The 15,734-nt window shown below is 47.8% G+C and overlaps 2 long non-coding RNA genes across 16 annotated transcripts in view; one reads left to right on the plus strand and one right to left on the minus strand.

The window, feature by feature from the left end:
- LOC149124399 (uncharacterized) overlaps positions 1 to 15,734 on the plus strand; it is a 51,946-nt gene that overhangs the window by 34,393 nt on the left and 1,819 nt on the right. Inside the window, exon 4 of one of the 4 annotated variants that reach the window (XR_016214903.1) lies at positions 8,026 to 9,538. The exons of the other annotated variants lie outside the window; for them this stretch is intronic. This is a non-coding gene — a long non-coding RNA (uncharacterized LOC149124399). Of the gene's footprint in view, positions 1 to 8,025; positions 9,539 to 15,734 lie in introns of those variants that run through there. 4 annotated transcript variants of the gene reach the window in all.
- The window catches only part of LOC103349148 (uncharacterized), a 74,991-nt gene that overhangs the window by 8,787 nt on the left and 50,470 nt on the right, over positions 1 to 15,734 (minus strand). The window contains exons 2-8 of one of the 12 annotated variants that reach the window (XR_016214916.1): positions 14,385 to 14,894; positions 12,405 to 12,531; positions 10,822 to 10,910; positions 6,131 to 6,365; positions 5,673 to 5,918; positions 2,969 to 3,148; positions 467 to 2,858 (exon numbers count right to left, since the gene is read on the minus strand). This is a non-coding gene — a long non-coding RNA (uncharacterized LOC103349148). Of the gene's footprint in view, positions 1 to 466; positions 2,859 to 2,968; positions 3,149 to 5,106; positions 5,599 to 5,672; positions 5,919 to 6,130; positions 6,366 to 9,547; positions 9,718 to 10,821; positions 10,911 to 12,404; positions 12,532 to 14,384; positions 14,895 to 15,734 lie in introns of those variants that run through there. The other 11 variants (XR_011379269.2, XR_016214915.1, XR_016214913.1 and 8 more) reach the window with 11 other exon arrangements.

Genomic DNA, 15,734 nt, shown 5'->3' on the forward strand with positions numbered 1-15,734 from the left:
AAGGTGCCCACTCCCCAGTCCCGGGAACCTGTGCCTGTGTTACTTTCCATGGCCAAAAGAATTTTAGGGATGGGATTAAGTGGAGGGTCCCCAGCGTGACTCCAGGGGTCCTTGTAATTGAAGGAGGGAGATGGGAGTCCACTGAATGTTGCCAGCTTTGATGTGGGAGGGGCCAGCCATGAGCCGAGGCACAGGGGTAGCTTCTGGAAGCTAAACGAGCTAAGGAAATGCGTTCTAGAACTTCCACAAAGGAGTGTGGCCCTGCCAGAACTTTGCTTTTGAGGCAATGACACCCATTTCAGACTTCCAGCTTCCATAATTATAAGTGTGTGTTGTTTAAACCACTGTGTTTGTTACTGTGCCCACAAAAAATCAGTACAGCGTCTCCTGTGTGCTGCCCCCCCCCCACCACGTGGGACACCCCTTCCCCTCCCTTCAGCTTCACAGGCCCATCCAGTCTTTGAAAGCCTGGCTCCAGTGCCACCCCCTCGCCATGGAGCCTCACTCATTCCTAACTCTGCCTCCAGCTATTGTCCAGCCTTGGGAATTCTCAGCCCAATCCCAGCTGCCCTAACCCCAGACTCAGACCTGCACTCCTGCCCTCCAACCACTGTGCTCAGTAGCTGCAGTTTTCCTCCTTAGCACAGCTGGTACAGACTTTTTAAAAAATATATTTATGGGGGGGGGTGCTATGGCTCACTTGGTTATTTCTCCCCCTGCAGCACCAGCATCCCATATGGGCGCCGGGTTCCAGTCCTGGCTGCTCCTCTTCTAGTCCAGCTCTCTGCTCTGGCCCGGGAGGGCAGTGGAGGATGGCCCAAGTGCTTGGGCACCTGCACCCGCATGGGAGACCGGGAGGGGGCACCTGTCTCTTGGCTTCCGATCAGTGCAGTGTGCTGGCTGTGGCAGCCATTTTGGGGGTGAACCAATGGAAGGAGGGCCTTTCTCTCTCTCACTAACTCCGCCTGTCAAATAATATATATAGTATTTATAATAATTATTTATAATATATGAATTTACAGGGCCAGCAGTGTGGCACAGCATGTTAAAACACCACTCTGTAGTCCCAGCATCCCATATGGATGCCAGTTTGAGTCCTGGCCATTCCACTTCCAATCCAGCTCTCTGCTATGGCCTGGGAAAGCAGAAGATGGCCCAAGTGCTTTGGCCCCTGCACCCACATGGGTTATTAATAGTTGTGCTTGGTAATCAAATGTGGGCCTACCTGTCCTGGTGAGCCAGGAGGAGTGGTCACCAGGCAATGAGTAGTCTGTTTTGTCCTGGCTTGGATTGAGAATCCCCCTGGGAGCATCAGGGATATATATATATATATATATATATATATATAGCCTCCTGTCCCCCAGCCATCTACTAAAACCTACAGAGGGAACCATCTTCTAACCTCATGGTGACCGCTTAGAGACTCTGGAGGCAAAGACTAGCACCGGGGAGGATTAACAAGACTTCTATGCAAAACACTGAGCCCTGTGCTCAGGTCAGTCTGGGAAAGCTGGTTCTCATGAAAGTGAGGTCTTCTCAGGACCTCTAGTATGCTAATGTGACTCGTGGAGCTCCTTAAGAAGAAAACCCAGTATGTCATGTTTCCTGAATTAATTTCCTGGTGGCGCATGTCACACTTAGAATACCCATGGCTGCCTCCCAGGAGTCGCAGATGGCTCCTCGAGGGACGGTGGAGGCAGGGCTGACGTTCCAGAGTGGCAGATGGCTCTGATGAAGGCTGCAGTGACAAGCGGCCTAGCCCTGAGGGTGTCTCGACAGCACAGAGGGTTTCTATCGCTGGGGTCTGGGATGGACAAGCCGTCCTGTCTGGATGTGGAGGGGAAGGCTGCAGAGAGTGGAAGGAGTGTTGTCAGGCATGGGCTCAGTGCACGCTGGCACCAGGTGAAACCAGGCTGGGGCCCTTGGTTTCCTGGGTAATGGCTGTTGTCACAGGTGCTTGATCTTTAGTGAAGAAACCCAGGGGACTATAGAGTGGGGGAGTGATAACCCAGCCTGGGGTTTCCATCTTCAGCCTCACCCTTGGACGTGAGGTTCTGGTGATAAGCCTGCTTCTTATCACAGATTCAGTTTTACTATCTTGCAATCCCGGGACAACAGCTGTTTGTAGGTTAGTGGTTGATGTGAACATTGATTTTGCTTTGGAGGAGCTGCAGTCCCTGTAGTCTGCACACTGACAGGCTTCTCCCACATTGCATGGGGCTGGAGACCCATCACAAAGTATCCACCCATGCAGTGGCCTCCAAGAGTTGACCACACACCAGGGAAAGACAAGGAACATTTTCTCGTGCCACAGTGAGTGTTTCTCACCATCCTGTTGCTGTCATTGTCCAAGGCTTCTATTCCCATGCAATTTTATACTTTGGAAGGCTTTGTGATTGGAGATAAAGCAGGCTTAGCTCATCATTATCAGCCAGGAAAGCTGACACCCAAGGATTCTAAGAATGGGGCTTGTGGTCTGGTGGAGAGAGCCTGGGACAGGAACCTATACACCCAGGACTGTTTAATTTCTGCCCCTTAACAGCTCTGGGTCTCTGGTTTGTCTGTTGTTAATGTTATTAACTTGAGAGATACGGAGTAATGCACACACAATTCACACACACACAGAGTACTCCCATCTGCTGGTTCACTCTCCAGATGCCCACCGCAGGAGAAACTGGACCAGGCTGAAGCTGGAAACCAGAAATCCAATCCAGGTCTCCCACATGGATGGCAGGGACCCCACGTACTTGAGCCTTCCCATTAGCAGGAAGCTGCAGTCAGGAGCCAGAGCTGGGATTTCAATCCAGATACTCATATATGGGATGTAAGCACTTTAACTGCTGGGCTGAACATCTGCCCTGATTGATTTTTAAGTGGTAAAAAAAAAAAAAAAACATTTGCGTGAGACTGTAATAACCAAGTGTTAACATCCCCTGTGTCAAACATAGTGTTATCAAAGTTTACTCACCAAGACTCAGATACAGGCACATTTCAGAAAAATCATAGTAAAATGGAATTGAAGCCTAGGCCTGTGGTGTTAAAAAAATTGAAATCCAGGTATAGTTTCTTCATAATATGCATTTCCATGAACTTTTTGAAGATCATCCTAATGCATAAAATTTTCTTCATGTACACACACAGAGGTTTCCTTCAAAAGGTAGAAAAATTTATATTTACTAATTAAAAGATGATTCTGCCACTTCTACCTTGAATGCCTCTTGGTGTAGTCGGCTAACTTCTAAGCTCAGCTTCCTGTCTGGAGTAGTGATATTCACTTTGCCTCCTACTTTCAAGGCACCTCTTAGCACCTCTCCTGGTCTGCCTTCCTCCTGGGGTCTCTGGCTCGATCACGTGGAATGTTCCAAACCAGCAAATTGAGGTTCACCAATTCAGGATGGGAGCTGGCCTGAGAAATACTCTGGCTGAGCCCCCATCAGGTCCATGAAGGAAACAGAACAGGGAAGCCTTAAACCTACACAGCTTAACAAGCGGGAACAAGCTATGCAGCAGGCGAAGAGTCAATGCGACTCTTGACATAGCATCACTCAAATGGAGAAGCTACGTGGGAAGCAAGGCTCTGCCATCAGAGGTCCAACACCTGGTAACAGGATGGCGGAAACCCACTAGAGCAAGGTTTACCTTCCGTGCTGATAACTGTCTTCGCACTGATCCTGAATGCCTGCCTGGCTCTCACCACACCAGCTAACCCAGCTGCTGCCCCCATTTCCCATACTCTCAATTATACAACTGTATATACAAACTCTCTCAGCTTGGGTTCCCCCAGAAGCTGAACCTGAAAAAGAACTCAAGTGTAAGTCATTTACTTGGGGGTGGCGAGGAGAAAGGGGAGGGGAAGTCAGAGAAGGGAAGAGACCATGGTAGGCCAGTCACTGCCAGCAGCCACAGAGGTAGCAGGAGCGCAGCTGCCTCTCTGGCACACTTTGGGCCTTGCTTTGTCCACAGTCAGATCTTCTCTAAGGCAGGACCAGCTGGTGGTCTAATTTGCTGTCTTTCCCCTTAGCATCATCCCCTGAGTGTTACTGAGGATGGACGCATAAAAACTACAGTTCTCAGCTACCCATAAAATGAGAGGGCACATGACAGATGTCTAGTGACATCTATGTGCACATCAGCTAGGGATTTCTGGGGAGGCAGTGATTTCTGGATGGAGGTGCCACTCTCCCTCCTGGCCTAGAACTTGGAGGTGGTGGCCTGAGTTCAGCAGCCATCCTTGTGACTCTGAGAAAGGCCCAAGACAACCTGGAGACCCCTTGGCTCTGCTATCCTTAAGAGCGTAAGCCCACAGCATGTAACTTAGAAGAAGTGCGCCCCAATCAGGACTGTGCTGCTGCTGTTTTTCTGCTACCTGGCTGGCACCGTGGCTCACTAGGCTAATCCTCCACCTGCAGCGCCAGCACCCCGGGTTCTAGTCCCAGTTGGGGCACTGGATTCTGTCCCGGTTGCTCCTCTTCCAGTCCAGCTCTCTGCTGTGGCCTGGGAAGGCAGTGGAGGATGGCCCAAGTGCTTGGGTCCTGCACCCCATGGGAGACCAGGAGGAACCACCTGGCTTCTGGCTTCAGATTGGCACAGCATACCGGCCACAGCACACTGGCTGTAGCGGCCATTTGGGGAGTGAACCAACGGAAAGAAGACCTTTCTCTCTGTCTGTCTCTGTCTAAATCTGCCTGTCAAAAAAATTTTTTTTCTGCTACCTGAAGCCAGCCCTAATCCTTGCATAGAATAATTTCCTTCCAGAAACAGCAGGCAATTTCTTTAGGGAACAATCTCTTTTCATTCTCACCACGTACACTTTGAGTGAAGGTGACCCCAACAGCAGGCTGGCATGAGAGCCAGGCCTGGCCAGTCACAAAACAGCAGTGGACTCAGGTGGGTGACTCAAGCTGGACCCACAGAAGTCCTCTTTAGTCTGTCACTGCAATTGCTAAGAAGGAGGATCTCTCGAACCACTAATTCAAAAATATAGTGAACATTTTTAAAGGCATAGAATTTTACTTTAGAAAATACTCTTAATGAAAAAGAAATCAGTAAAAGAGAAACAGAAGCAAAAAACTAAAATGTCATAGGCAAACCCGACTATACCAATAACAATAAATGTGAATAAGTTAACTTAATGAAAAGGTAGTGATTGTCAGTCTAGATTTAAAAAAGAGATCAACTATATGCTGATAATAGGAAACATTTGAACTGAAAGCTATAAATAACTTGAAAGTAAAAGGAGGAAAAGACATATCACACAAAGAGTAGCCATGACTAAGTTTGGCCAGCTATATTAATATTGAGGGAGAGTTTTTTAAAAAAAGATTGATTATTTGAAAGGCAGATTACAGACAGAGTGGGGGGGAGGGGAAGTCCACAAATTGCCAGGGTTGGACTGGGCTGGGCTGAAGCTGGGAGCCAGGAGTTTCTTCCAGATCTCCCACATGGGTTCAAGGGTCTGAGCACTTGGGCCATCCTCTGTTGGTTTCACAGGCAAACAAGCAAGGAGCTGGGTCAAAAGTGAAGCATCTGGGACACAAATGGGTACCAACTGGGATGCTGGTGTCTCACAGCTTGATCTGCTCTCCAAAAATGCCTGCCCTGGGAAAAAGGTAGAGTTACAGAGGCAGGTGCAGAGAAAGAGAGAGAGGTCTTTCATCCACTGGTTCACTCACCAAAAGCCTGCAATAGCTGGAGCTGGGCCAGTCTGAAGCGAGGAGCCAGGAGCTTCCTCCAGGTCTCCCACACTGGTGTAGGGGCCCAAGGACTTGGGCCATCTTCCACTGCTTTCCCAGCCCACAGCAGAGAGCTGGATCGGAAGTAGAGCAGCCAGGACTTGAACTGTTGCTTCTATGGGTGGGATGCTGGCACTGCAGGCAGTGGCTTTACCCACTACAGCACAGCGCCGGCCCTGGAAGAAGCTTTTAAAATCAAAAGAACTATCACAAAAGCTGTGTGAAATGTATTCAAGTTATTCAGTTTAGTGAAAAAAGACCACAAATAGACAATTTTAAAGGAGAAGAAATCTGAGTCAGGATTTGGCTCAAGGGCTTCTATCTTACATACTGAGTTAATTAAGAAAGAAAAATATTTCCCTTCCTGTTCATTGGGAATAATGATGTTAAGTTCTTACTTCACTCTGTAGAAGCTGAGGGTAGCACAGGAAGCCAGAGCGACAGGGTTGGCGGCCATGAATTGGCCATGCAGTGACCACCCAGTGGTCTTACTCTTTTATCAAGCCAAGTGCCATCATCTCATTACAATTCACTTCAAATCTATTCTGAAGTTGGATTTTGAAATTTAATCCCACGGTTTTGGTTCTTCAGGAAGTGAGGACTTCAGGCAGAGACAAACAGGCAGTGGTCAAGCTCAAAGAAGAAGACAAAATGGAGAGAATCAGATGGGAGTTGGAAATGCATTGGGTAACAGCCTAGAACAATAACTAGTGATTTGGGACAGAAGTCTACTCCAGCAGACACCAGGAAGGTGGCACTGAATGGAGGGCCCTGAAGGTAGTTTACGGGCCACAGAAAGGACCAGAAAAGTGCTGTCCATAGGCTGAGGGCTGCCTGTCTCGGGCCAGGTGGACAGTCAAGGGCTGTTCCTGCCCATACAGTCTGGCTTTGCCGAGGTCAGTCTTGCCCCGCTGCCCTGGCTCCAGATCTGTCCTCCCTTCCCTGGGTGCTGCATGCCCTGACCTTGGACTTGTATTTGACCCCTAGAATCATTGCTCTGCGTTCCACCAAAACCTGTCCCCCTTGAGATGGTCCACTTAGCCAGCCTCCCTGTCCACCGTCCTCCACGCTGCTTCTGCCCCCAGCGCCAGTGGACGGGCTTGCTCAGCTCTCCAGTTCTCCTTGCTGGTGCCTGCTCCTCTCTCTGCCCAAGCCAGTGCCAGCCTTGCAGGACGTGGTTCCCACTGCGCCCCTTCTGGGAGTCTGCTCAGTCGCCTGCAGCGGGAGGGAAGGCTCTGACCGCACTCCGAGCTTCTCTGTTAGCCCCTCCGATTGCCCACGAGTGGCATCTGATTTGGGCATTCTTTTCATAGCCTCTACATAACGCCAGGTACACATGTTGTTGATGCTCAATAAATGTTTCAGTTGAGTGGATGAGACCACTGGGTAGTTCGCTTTTCAGCTGCCTCCTCTGCTTGACAGCAAGAGGCTTTTGCTAACAAGCTGTTCTGAATAGTGTTCGTTCTATATTTCAGTATTTGGAATTGCTTTGGGGGGGCCACTGTTGAAAACAAAACCCAAGGGTGCCTTTTTAAGTAAAGGACCCAATAGTTAAAATCCACAGCAAAAATAAAATAATGAATACCCTAGAGGGATCTTTAAATCAAGGCTGGAATTTCAAACTTGTAATTAATTTTCATCCAGCTTGAGAGCTATGAAAGCAGCCCAGAATTTCTTTTAAATGGAATAAACAATCTCAAGTGAGGGAATACAAAGCATCCCTGGACAGAGCTCCTGTAGAGGGTGTTAAGTGAGCTCATTCCTGGCTGTGAATCCAGGTGCTTTACCGTAGAAACAAACGACTCTGCGCTGGGAGCAGGAAGTGGAAGATGGCAGGTGCACTCCTCATTTTGCTAGAAAAAGCACCAATCAGTAAAATGACTGTCAACATTTCTTGATACTACACTCTTGCTGTGATAGGGATACTGTGGTTATGGTTGTAATAAAAAGGTTCTTAGAAGCTAGAGATACACTGGATGGTTTAGAGTGACAAGTATTGTGCAATTTTCTTATGCAGGATTTTTGCTGTGTAGATTGTAGCAGCTCTTGCCATGGGAGGGGGAGAGGTGGGTAACTCCAAAAGATGGAGTTGTTCGTGTGTTCTACTGAAGTAACCAAAACATTTGTATGTGGTATGTGTCCCATAACATTATGTAGCAGACCTTAAATATACAACAGTACTTTAAAAATTCATGGAAAAGTAAAAGATATGTTTATTTGGCTGCAAAAAGCTTTAAAATCCATGCACTAATTTTTTTCATAATGTGTTTTTTGGAATTTGATTATCTGACAGATAGAGAGAGAGAGACAAAGGTCTTCCTTCCATTGGTTCACCCCCCAAATGGCCGCTACAGCCAGAACTATGCCAATCTGAAGCCAGGAGCTTCCTCCTGGTCTCCCATGTGGGTGCAGGGCCCAAGCACTAGGGCCATCCTCCACTGCCCTCCCGGGCCACAGCGGAGAGCTGGCTTGGAAGAGGAGCAGCCAGGACTAGAAGCGGGCGCCCACGTGGGATGCCGGCGCCGCAGGTGGAGGATTAACCAAGTGAGCCACGACACCGGCCTCATAACGTGATTCTTAAGACTGCTCATACACAATAAGATTTATGTAAAAGTAATTTTTAAAATAAGGACTGGACATAAGTGATGGGTAAATGAGGGTTTGTTATACCATTTTCTCTGCTTTTTCATATGCTCAAAATTTTCCATAGCAAAAATGAAAATGAACAATAAAAAACCCATCAACTTGCTGACTGCTACCTTGTACTGTGGTGGCTTCCAACTTTGACATGTGTGGATTGTGTTTCAAAACAAGGGCACTGCTTCTATTCAGATGGCTCATTAGAAAGACCCGGTGGAGGAGTTTGGGGGGAGGCTATGGCATTTATAGGGAAGAGGATGGGAAAGTCCCCAAGGACAGTCCAATGCTGGAGTCAGAACCCCTGTGGAGCATTTGACCTACTTCTGGAGGTTTCAGGACTTAGAGGGGGAAGAAGAGCACTACAACCACAGCTGACTTGCCCCAATTCTAGTGGGACTTGGTCTTCTCCTGTGGTCGAGCCTGGCCTTGGCCACTATGGCCAAGCACTTGACTCAAAGTTTAATGAGCATTTGATCAGCTAAAGGATTGACTGATTGACTAACAGATTGGTTGTCCCTAAAGAGCCAGGTTACTGGAGGGGCTTGCTTGAGAGTGCATAGATAACACACACACCCTCCCTCTGACCACACATGGTATTACCCCGTAAGTATAGCAAAACTGCACAGAGCAGTGCCTGCAAACACAGAATTTTTCTCCGTTGCATTTCTTTGCTTTGCTCTTTTCAGGTTCTGGCCTTAGTATTTGACAGCTTAAATTTGGAAAGAGTGGTTTGTGGAGAAAGGCCCTGACTTGGATACTGCCTAAATTCTGCAACCATGTGTTATTTCATTATATAAAAAAAATTCTATGTAGTTGAGAACTAGCTCAACTCAGACTCCTGATGCGAACTGGGTAACATTCACTTCCAGTGAATATGGAATGTGTGCACCCAAAGGCCTGCCAGGTCATGTACTAACAAGGGGACGTGTACTTTCAACAAATGTGCTATGTTTCTCAAGTCCACTTCCCAAGACCAAATATCTTCCCCAAGTTCTGGGTCTGTATTTCATTCGTTTCCCTGGTATCTGCACTCTGAACTTCTAGTCTCAAAATCCAGTACAGCATTTTCAGGGTCAAATGCATTATTTTCCTCCAGACTTGTTTCTCTCCTACTGTATCATCTGACTTGGGAATTGGCCAGGCCAGACAACCTGGTGTCATCACTCTGGTCCTACCTTTTTTGGGCCCCATTCTCAGTTATTTTTTTCTCCTGGACATCTCTGGAATCTCTGTATTCTTCAGCTTGAGGCCCATTGCTGGTAAAGACCCTCAGCATCCCTGTCTTGTATCCTGACAAGAGACTCCTGGCCTGGATGGTTCCAAGTGCAGAGACCGAGGGCATTTCCTAAATGGCAAAGAGAATTATCACATGAAGGTGGGCAGAAATGGCTTTTGGTGCCATACTGGGAACTTGGTCTTTAACCATGCTCTGTCCACTGCCTTTGCAGAGATATAGGGCCCTTAGCCAAGTGTGTGGGCCCCGTGGTGCTGTCACAGACACAGGGAGGATCAGGAAGACCATCTTGGTCCTTGACTTCTGATAGTCTCAAATGGGTATGTTAACTCTGCAGAATTTAGGACTCTGAGCTACAAAGGCGGCTTGGAAAGGTAGTTTTTACCTTTTCAGAAGCCGTAAGATAGGGAGGCAAGCTGCAGGGGAAGAGGTGTGGTGGGAACAGGGTGAGTCTGTTTATGCCACCTGCTGCTACAAAGGTGGCTTCCCAAAACTTGCTGTTGAATTGCCCAAGAAACATAAGAGGAGAATCAAACCAACACCATGAAAGGTGTGGCTGCAGAGTCTAAAGTCATCTCTCCACAATCCCAACATTTCTTCCACATCTCATGTTTGACCTTAAAAATAAGTGCTGTTTGTGGGCCAGCGCTGTGGCTCACTTGGTTAATCCTCTGGCTACGGTGCTGGCATCCCATCTGGGCACCAGATTCTAGTCCCGGCTGCTCCTCTTCCAGTCCAGCTCTCTGCTGTGGCCTGGGAGGGCAGTTGGAGGATGGCCCAAGTGCTTGGGCGCCTGCACCCGCACGGGAGACCAGGAGGAAGCTCCTGGCTGCTGGCTTCGGATTGGCGTAGCTCGGGCCATAGCAGTCATTTTTGGGGGGGGGGGGTGAACCAATGGAAGGAAGACCTTTCTCTCTGCCTCTCTCTCACTAACTCTGTCAAATAAAAAAATAAAATAAAGTGCCGTTTGTGCCTTCTGCACTATGCCTTTGCTTACACAAAACTGGTTTGCTCACCTTCTTAAGTTTACTAGAAAAATGTGGAGCTTCAGGTAAAATCACCTTTATACTGCAGTTTCTCAACCCCATGGGGACACCGTGGGGCACAACTCGCCCCAGCAGAAGCAGGATGCCAAATGCCCAGAGTTAGGGACATGCAGTCTCTAGGGCTCACACAGGCGCCAACACAGTCAGAAACTAGTCAAGAAGTCCTTACCTCTTCAGGTTTCCACTTGGTGGGGTTGGGAGCCGGCCAGGAGGACCACAGGTGTGCGGTATGCTGTTCATTGCTCTTTTTCAGAGGGCCTGGGGAAGGAAGAACAGTGTGAGCGTAGTTGTCACCTCTCCTCCTCTTGTGTGCAATTTCCGCTGCATCCTGTGGCTCCCAAACAGTTAGCAAATTAATTCAACCTCTTTCCACAATGGTGACTACTGCTGGCTCATTTGCAATTCTCAAGTTTCTGCATGCAAAGCATGTAACATCCTTATTAGAGCTGTTTAAAGATGTCTTCCTTTGATAAAGTGGCAATTATCAGATACAGGAGTTGTGCTTCTGGATCATTTATCATACTGTAATCAATGGGATTGATTTAGCTTGTGAGCACTGTGCATAAAAATGTTTTCTGGACAATAGTAGCATTACCAAATGGTGACCAAATCATCGTTATAATAATGGATAGTGTATGAACCCCTGACAGAAATGGGATTCAAGAACTTTCTAGTCTTAGGATCACTAATGGGACATAGTTCATATCCTAATTTTGCAGCTTCTATTGTCTCTGCTCTGGGAACCTCTCAATCTTATCTAACTACCTCATTATACTGTTTGATAAATAAGTCTCTTGGATCAAGAGAATCACATACATCTACTGCAGGCTCCATACAAATTCCTAGAAAATTAAGAAAATGTATCTCTTAAATTTTTATATTTTGGAAAACTAGAGAGGGCGCTCTTAGTGGAAACTAAAAGGAATGTGTGAAAATCAGAAGGCAAATGGGATTGGCTTCCCCCTTCAATCTAAGTGTCCAACCAGGCAAAGAAGAGGGTTCTTAGAACCAAAGAAAGGTAATCTAGGGGCAGCGCCGAGTTTCAGGAGGCAGGTGCAGATATCTGAAGGGGTTCTGGCTGGGATGTGGTAGGCAAAGCATCCCCTCTGCTCATGCCAACCAAAAGGTGACAGAAATCTCAGCATCAAGTGGGAGCAGTGATCGTATCACCAGCATCAGTACCTGTCATGGCTGAGGACACACTAAGACACTAGCAGCCCCCGCGTCCAGGAATCAGCAAATTGCCCGTGCAGCTGCCACCTTGCTGCACCACAGTAGGGAGCCGTGATAAACACAGCCAAAAGTAGAGTGAGGCTTTCAGGAAAACTTAAAACCCCAAACAAACACACAACCAAAATCTACAACACACCTGAAAAAATTGAAGATAAGAGAGACACTAATGAGACAGCCAGAAGAATCAACATTCGAGGAAGTGCAACGAAGCAAATACAACTCCAGATGGGGAAGAGAATTTCGTATCAAACAATAACAAGTTACCAAGAAAAATATCCACAGAGAAACATTTCCAGAAGACAGACGCATGCAGTGTGCTGAGCAGAACAGAAGCAATGCGAGAGCGCAACTGGTGCGTTGCGAGATGAAACGGGAATTCTACCATAACGGAGGACAAGAGGACTCCAAGATGAGCTGTGAAAGAAAAAGTAAGCATTGGAGGATGACGTGCAAGTGACAATTGGTGAGTTCCAGTAAGTGACAAATTAGGAAAGGATGGGTATAGAGAGTCCCCCTTACTTGGGTCAGGAATGATCACTAGAAACCAAGAGCTGAGTGCCTGGCCCAGCACCACTTCATTGGCTCATCATGACTTGTAGGCTGTGCAGAGAACTTGGACTTTGTTCCACTGGTAACGGAGAACCACCTAAAACAGGGAAATGAGACTCATGTGTTAAGATTCCGGGGGACAACAGCTGATCAACTGCACTGGCAAGGAGTTTCAAACATGACTGCAAACCAGACCAGACAGCATCCAACTGAATCAGCCAGGAGGAAAAAGCAGGAATAATTTCAGTCATGTCAGTTTTGGTTATTTTTTTTTAAAATGACTTATGTAGGGAGAAAGTAGATTCTTGTGGGATTAAAAATGATTCTTTTTTCTTTTCATTTCCAAAACCTGCGAGTGCCTGAGGGAGACTCAGCTTCACAAGATTGTGCCGAGCCTCACTCCAGCCAGGAAGAGCTCTCCCTGAAAGGGGCTACCCAGCTTCCTGGAAGAGGCGTGCGGCACCCTTGGAGAAAGCCCTAGAACTGCTTTTGGTTGATGAGAGCTTGACTCTCTGGGTGGAATGCTGGAAAAAGGCAAGCACAAAGCAGAGCGTAGTGGACAAAGAAAATGATGTTTATGTTCATGAAAAATTCAAGCCTAATTATGCCTCTGGGAGCCAGTGGGAGTGCTATGAAATAGTGTGCCCAGGATGTTCATCTTGTTAATAGATGTCGGCCACAGGGTACTTGTTTTCCCTGCCATTTATAAAGCCTCTGACAGACAGAAGCTGCTTGCGTCAGTCCGTAAAATTATAAAAGACATTATGATAATTTTGGGGCTGATTTTCATTTAGTATTTGGTCGTGAGAATGCCCTTCCTCATGTCAGTGCAGTATTCCAGGCTGTGCAGTAGGCAGCCTAGCGGTGCAGCTCTCCGAAGTACACACTCTCACTTGGGCTCACACGCCGCAGGATATATATTTTACTGCCAATTAAATGTAATTATTTGTAATATATTTGCTAGGGAAATGATTTTTGGGTTTTATTTCTGACTCTCAGTGTAGGAGTGACAGACAGCTCCCAGAGTCTGATCCCATGGACTAATATTGACGAGATTGTGAGTTCTGCCTTATCTGAGATGGAGAAAGCTCAAAATGAGCTTCCCAGTGACCAAGGCTGAGCCTGATCCCCGTTATCCATCTGGACAGCCAGCTTCTGAGGGCCAGAGAGTAGTCAGGGGAGGTATGAAAAAGTGTGGTGAGAAAATAAGCTGGTCCTTTTGTTATAGGGACAGAGAATAGGTAAACAGGGATCTGTGGCCTGAAACCAAAATTAGAAACTCAGTGACTCCCAGCCATATTTCTTTCAGTCCAGCCATAACTGGGATTGATTTACAAAGCTGATTATTTCGTTGTTAGTTAAAACTAATGCTTCAGGAACACCATGGCCACACCTTAGAGCTTGGCATGACCAGTGTGCGTTAATTAGCAGGAAGCTGGAAGGGGGATCAGAGTCCGGATTCAAACAGGCACTCGGACACGGGATGCAGGCATCCCAAGTGGCTTCCTCATCACTGTGCCAAGCGCCTGCCCCAGCATACGTGGACTCTCATTTGTATCAGTCAGCACTGATAGCCAGGCAGAATGTTGTCAGGAGTAGGCAGGAGGAGGACTGAGCTGACAGTAGCCATGGACTCCCACAGGTTTGCTGTGTGGGACACCACAGGGCTCCCAGTGAGTGAGCAGGGGGAAATCGTGCCTTGGCTCCACCTGCTCAGGCTGTCCCTCCTGGGGCTGCACTTTTTAAATCAATCATCCAAAGAGGAAGCTTCTAGAAGTATGTCTGCTAAGAAGGGGCACCTTTACAAATTCACCCTGTGTACTACCAGCCCGCCCCCCACCCCCACCCCAACCCACTGGCCAGGCAGGAAGGCATAGTGAGACAGGGAGATGGCAAGGTCATTGTTACTTTCGTGCACTTCATGTAGTAATGCTGCGTTAAGTTTCTCACCTGTAAAATAGCTGAGGACAGACAGACTCCAGGGAATCCAAAAATGGTCCTCTTCTCCCCCCACACATGCCACTCCACTAGAAAATGCAGAGTGTTGGCAGGTGCATGTGTCTTCTGTTTGAGCAGATGGCAGGCCTCTGTGTCCTGGGGGCAGAGGTTCATTTCCACGTTCCGAGCCTGGGGTTTCTGCAAGTGCGTCTCCACGACGCCCTTTCCAACATCAGTAGAAACAACTGGGCCAGCTGATGCCAACTCCAGCAGAGGGCTGCTGGGCTCTGCCGATGGAACTGCCACACCCTGACGGAGGACGGCAGGAGAGCAAATGGGGGAAGGGCTGGTGGGTGAAAGTGCACCTGAGACCTTGAAGGACCAGCAGGAGAACAGTGAGCAGGCCTAAGGGAACCACGCAGGATGGTGGCCTTGAGTGTGGCTGGAGAGAGGAAAAGATGGTGTGGATCCCAGAGGACAGGCAGGTGGGGCTCACTCAACTGGCCAGGGCGGCAGCCTGACCTGGCAGGAAGAGAAGCCAGGGAGGGTAAAAAGTGGCTGCAGTCAAAAGCTGGGCTAGGCAGGGCTCAGCAGTCTCTGGATCTTTCTGCTCGTCCCTGTGGCTCATAAAGGTGAATATTGTCTTTTGGCCCCAGTAAAGACAGCCACCAAGGATGACCCTATGTCTGAGCAGAGATGTAGGGAGGTTTCCTGAGCAGAGCAAGAAGCCAGGACCTCGAAGGGATCTGCAATGATGATCTTCAGGAATGCACGCAGGAGAGCTCGGTGTGGAGGGCTCTGGTCATTTCCTACATACTCTTACTGGTGATGGAGTCCATGATGCCAGTATGAAAGGACTGAAAACCACAAGACAGCATTCCCAATTTCCCCCCTGCCTTCTCACTCCACAACTACTTCTTCCTTAGCTGTGTATCCCTTCTATGTTGTAAACTTTGAGGAGATAAAAAGCTACAAGGCTTGCAAAAGTACTTGTTGGAAAATACTGTTTCAGTGCTACTGGGATTGCACTAGTGACCTTTAGCAAGGGGTACAGAGACAGAAATGACCTTAAACCAGGAGTTTTTATTAAAGTCAAGAAGAGCTACCTCAGCCAAAAATGACAAGTTTGTGCATTCCCCTTTCCCTTATTTTATGAAAACCCTGACCCAGCTTTAATCAAGGTGTCACCTGCCCTTTCTTTCCTCTCTGATATGTATCAGTTGCATAAAGTCTGTAATCTCTGAGTCACCTAGATAAGTTTTTTTTTTTGATACCTGATACACAGATGACTTGACCTGGAGTGTTACTTGGGTTGTCTATTCCCAAAGTCATCATTTGGTGAGCCTCCAGTGGAGTTGGGCA

Source organism: Oryctolagus cuniculus, chromosome 10 (assembly GCF_051225735.1).
Source record: "Oryctolagus cuniculus isolate XC-2025 breed Fujian yellow rabbit chromosome 10, ASM5122573v1, whole genome shotgun sequence".
Taxonomy (NCBI): Eukaryota; Metazoa; Chordata; class Mammalia; order Lagomorpha; family Leporidae; genus Oryctolagus; species Oryctolagus cuniculus.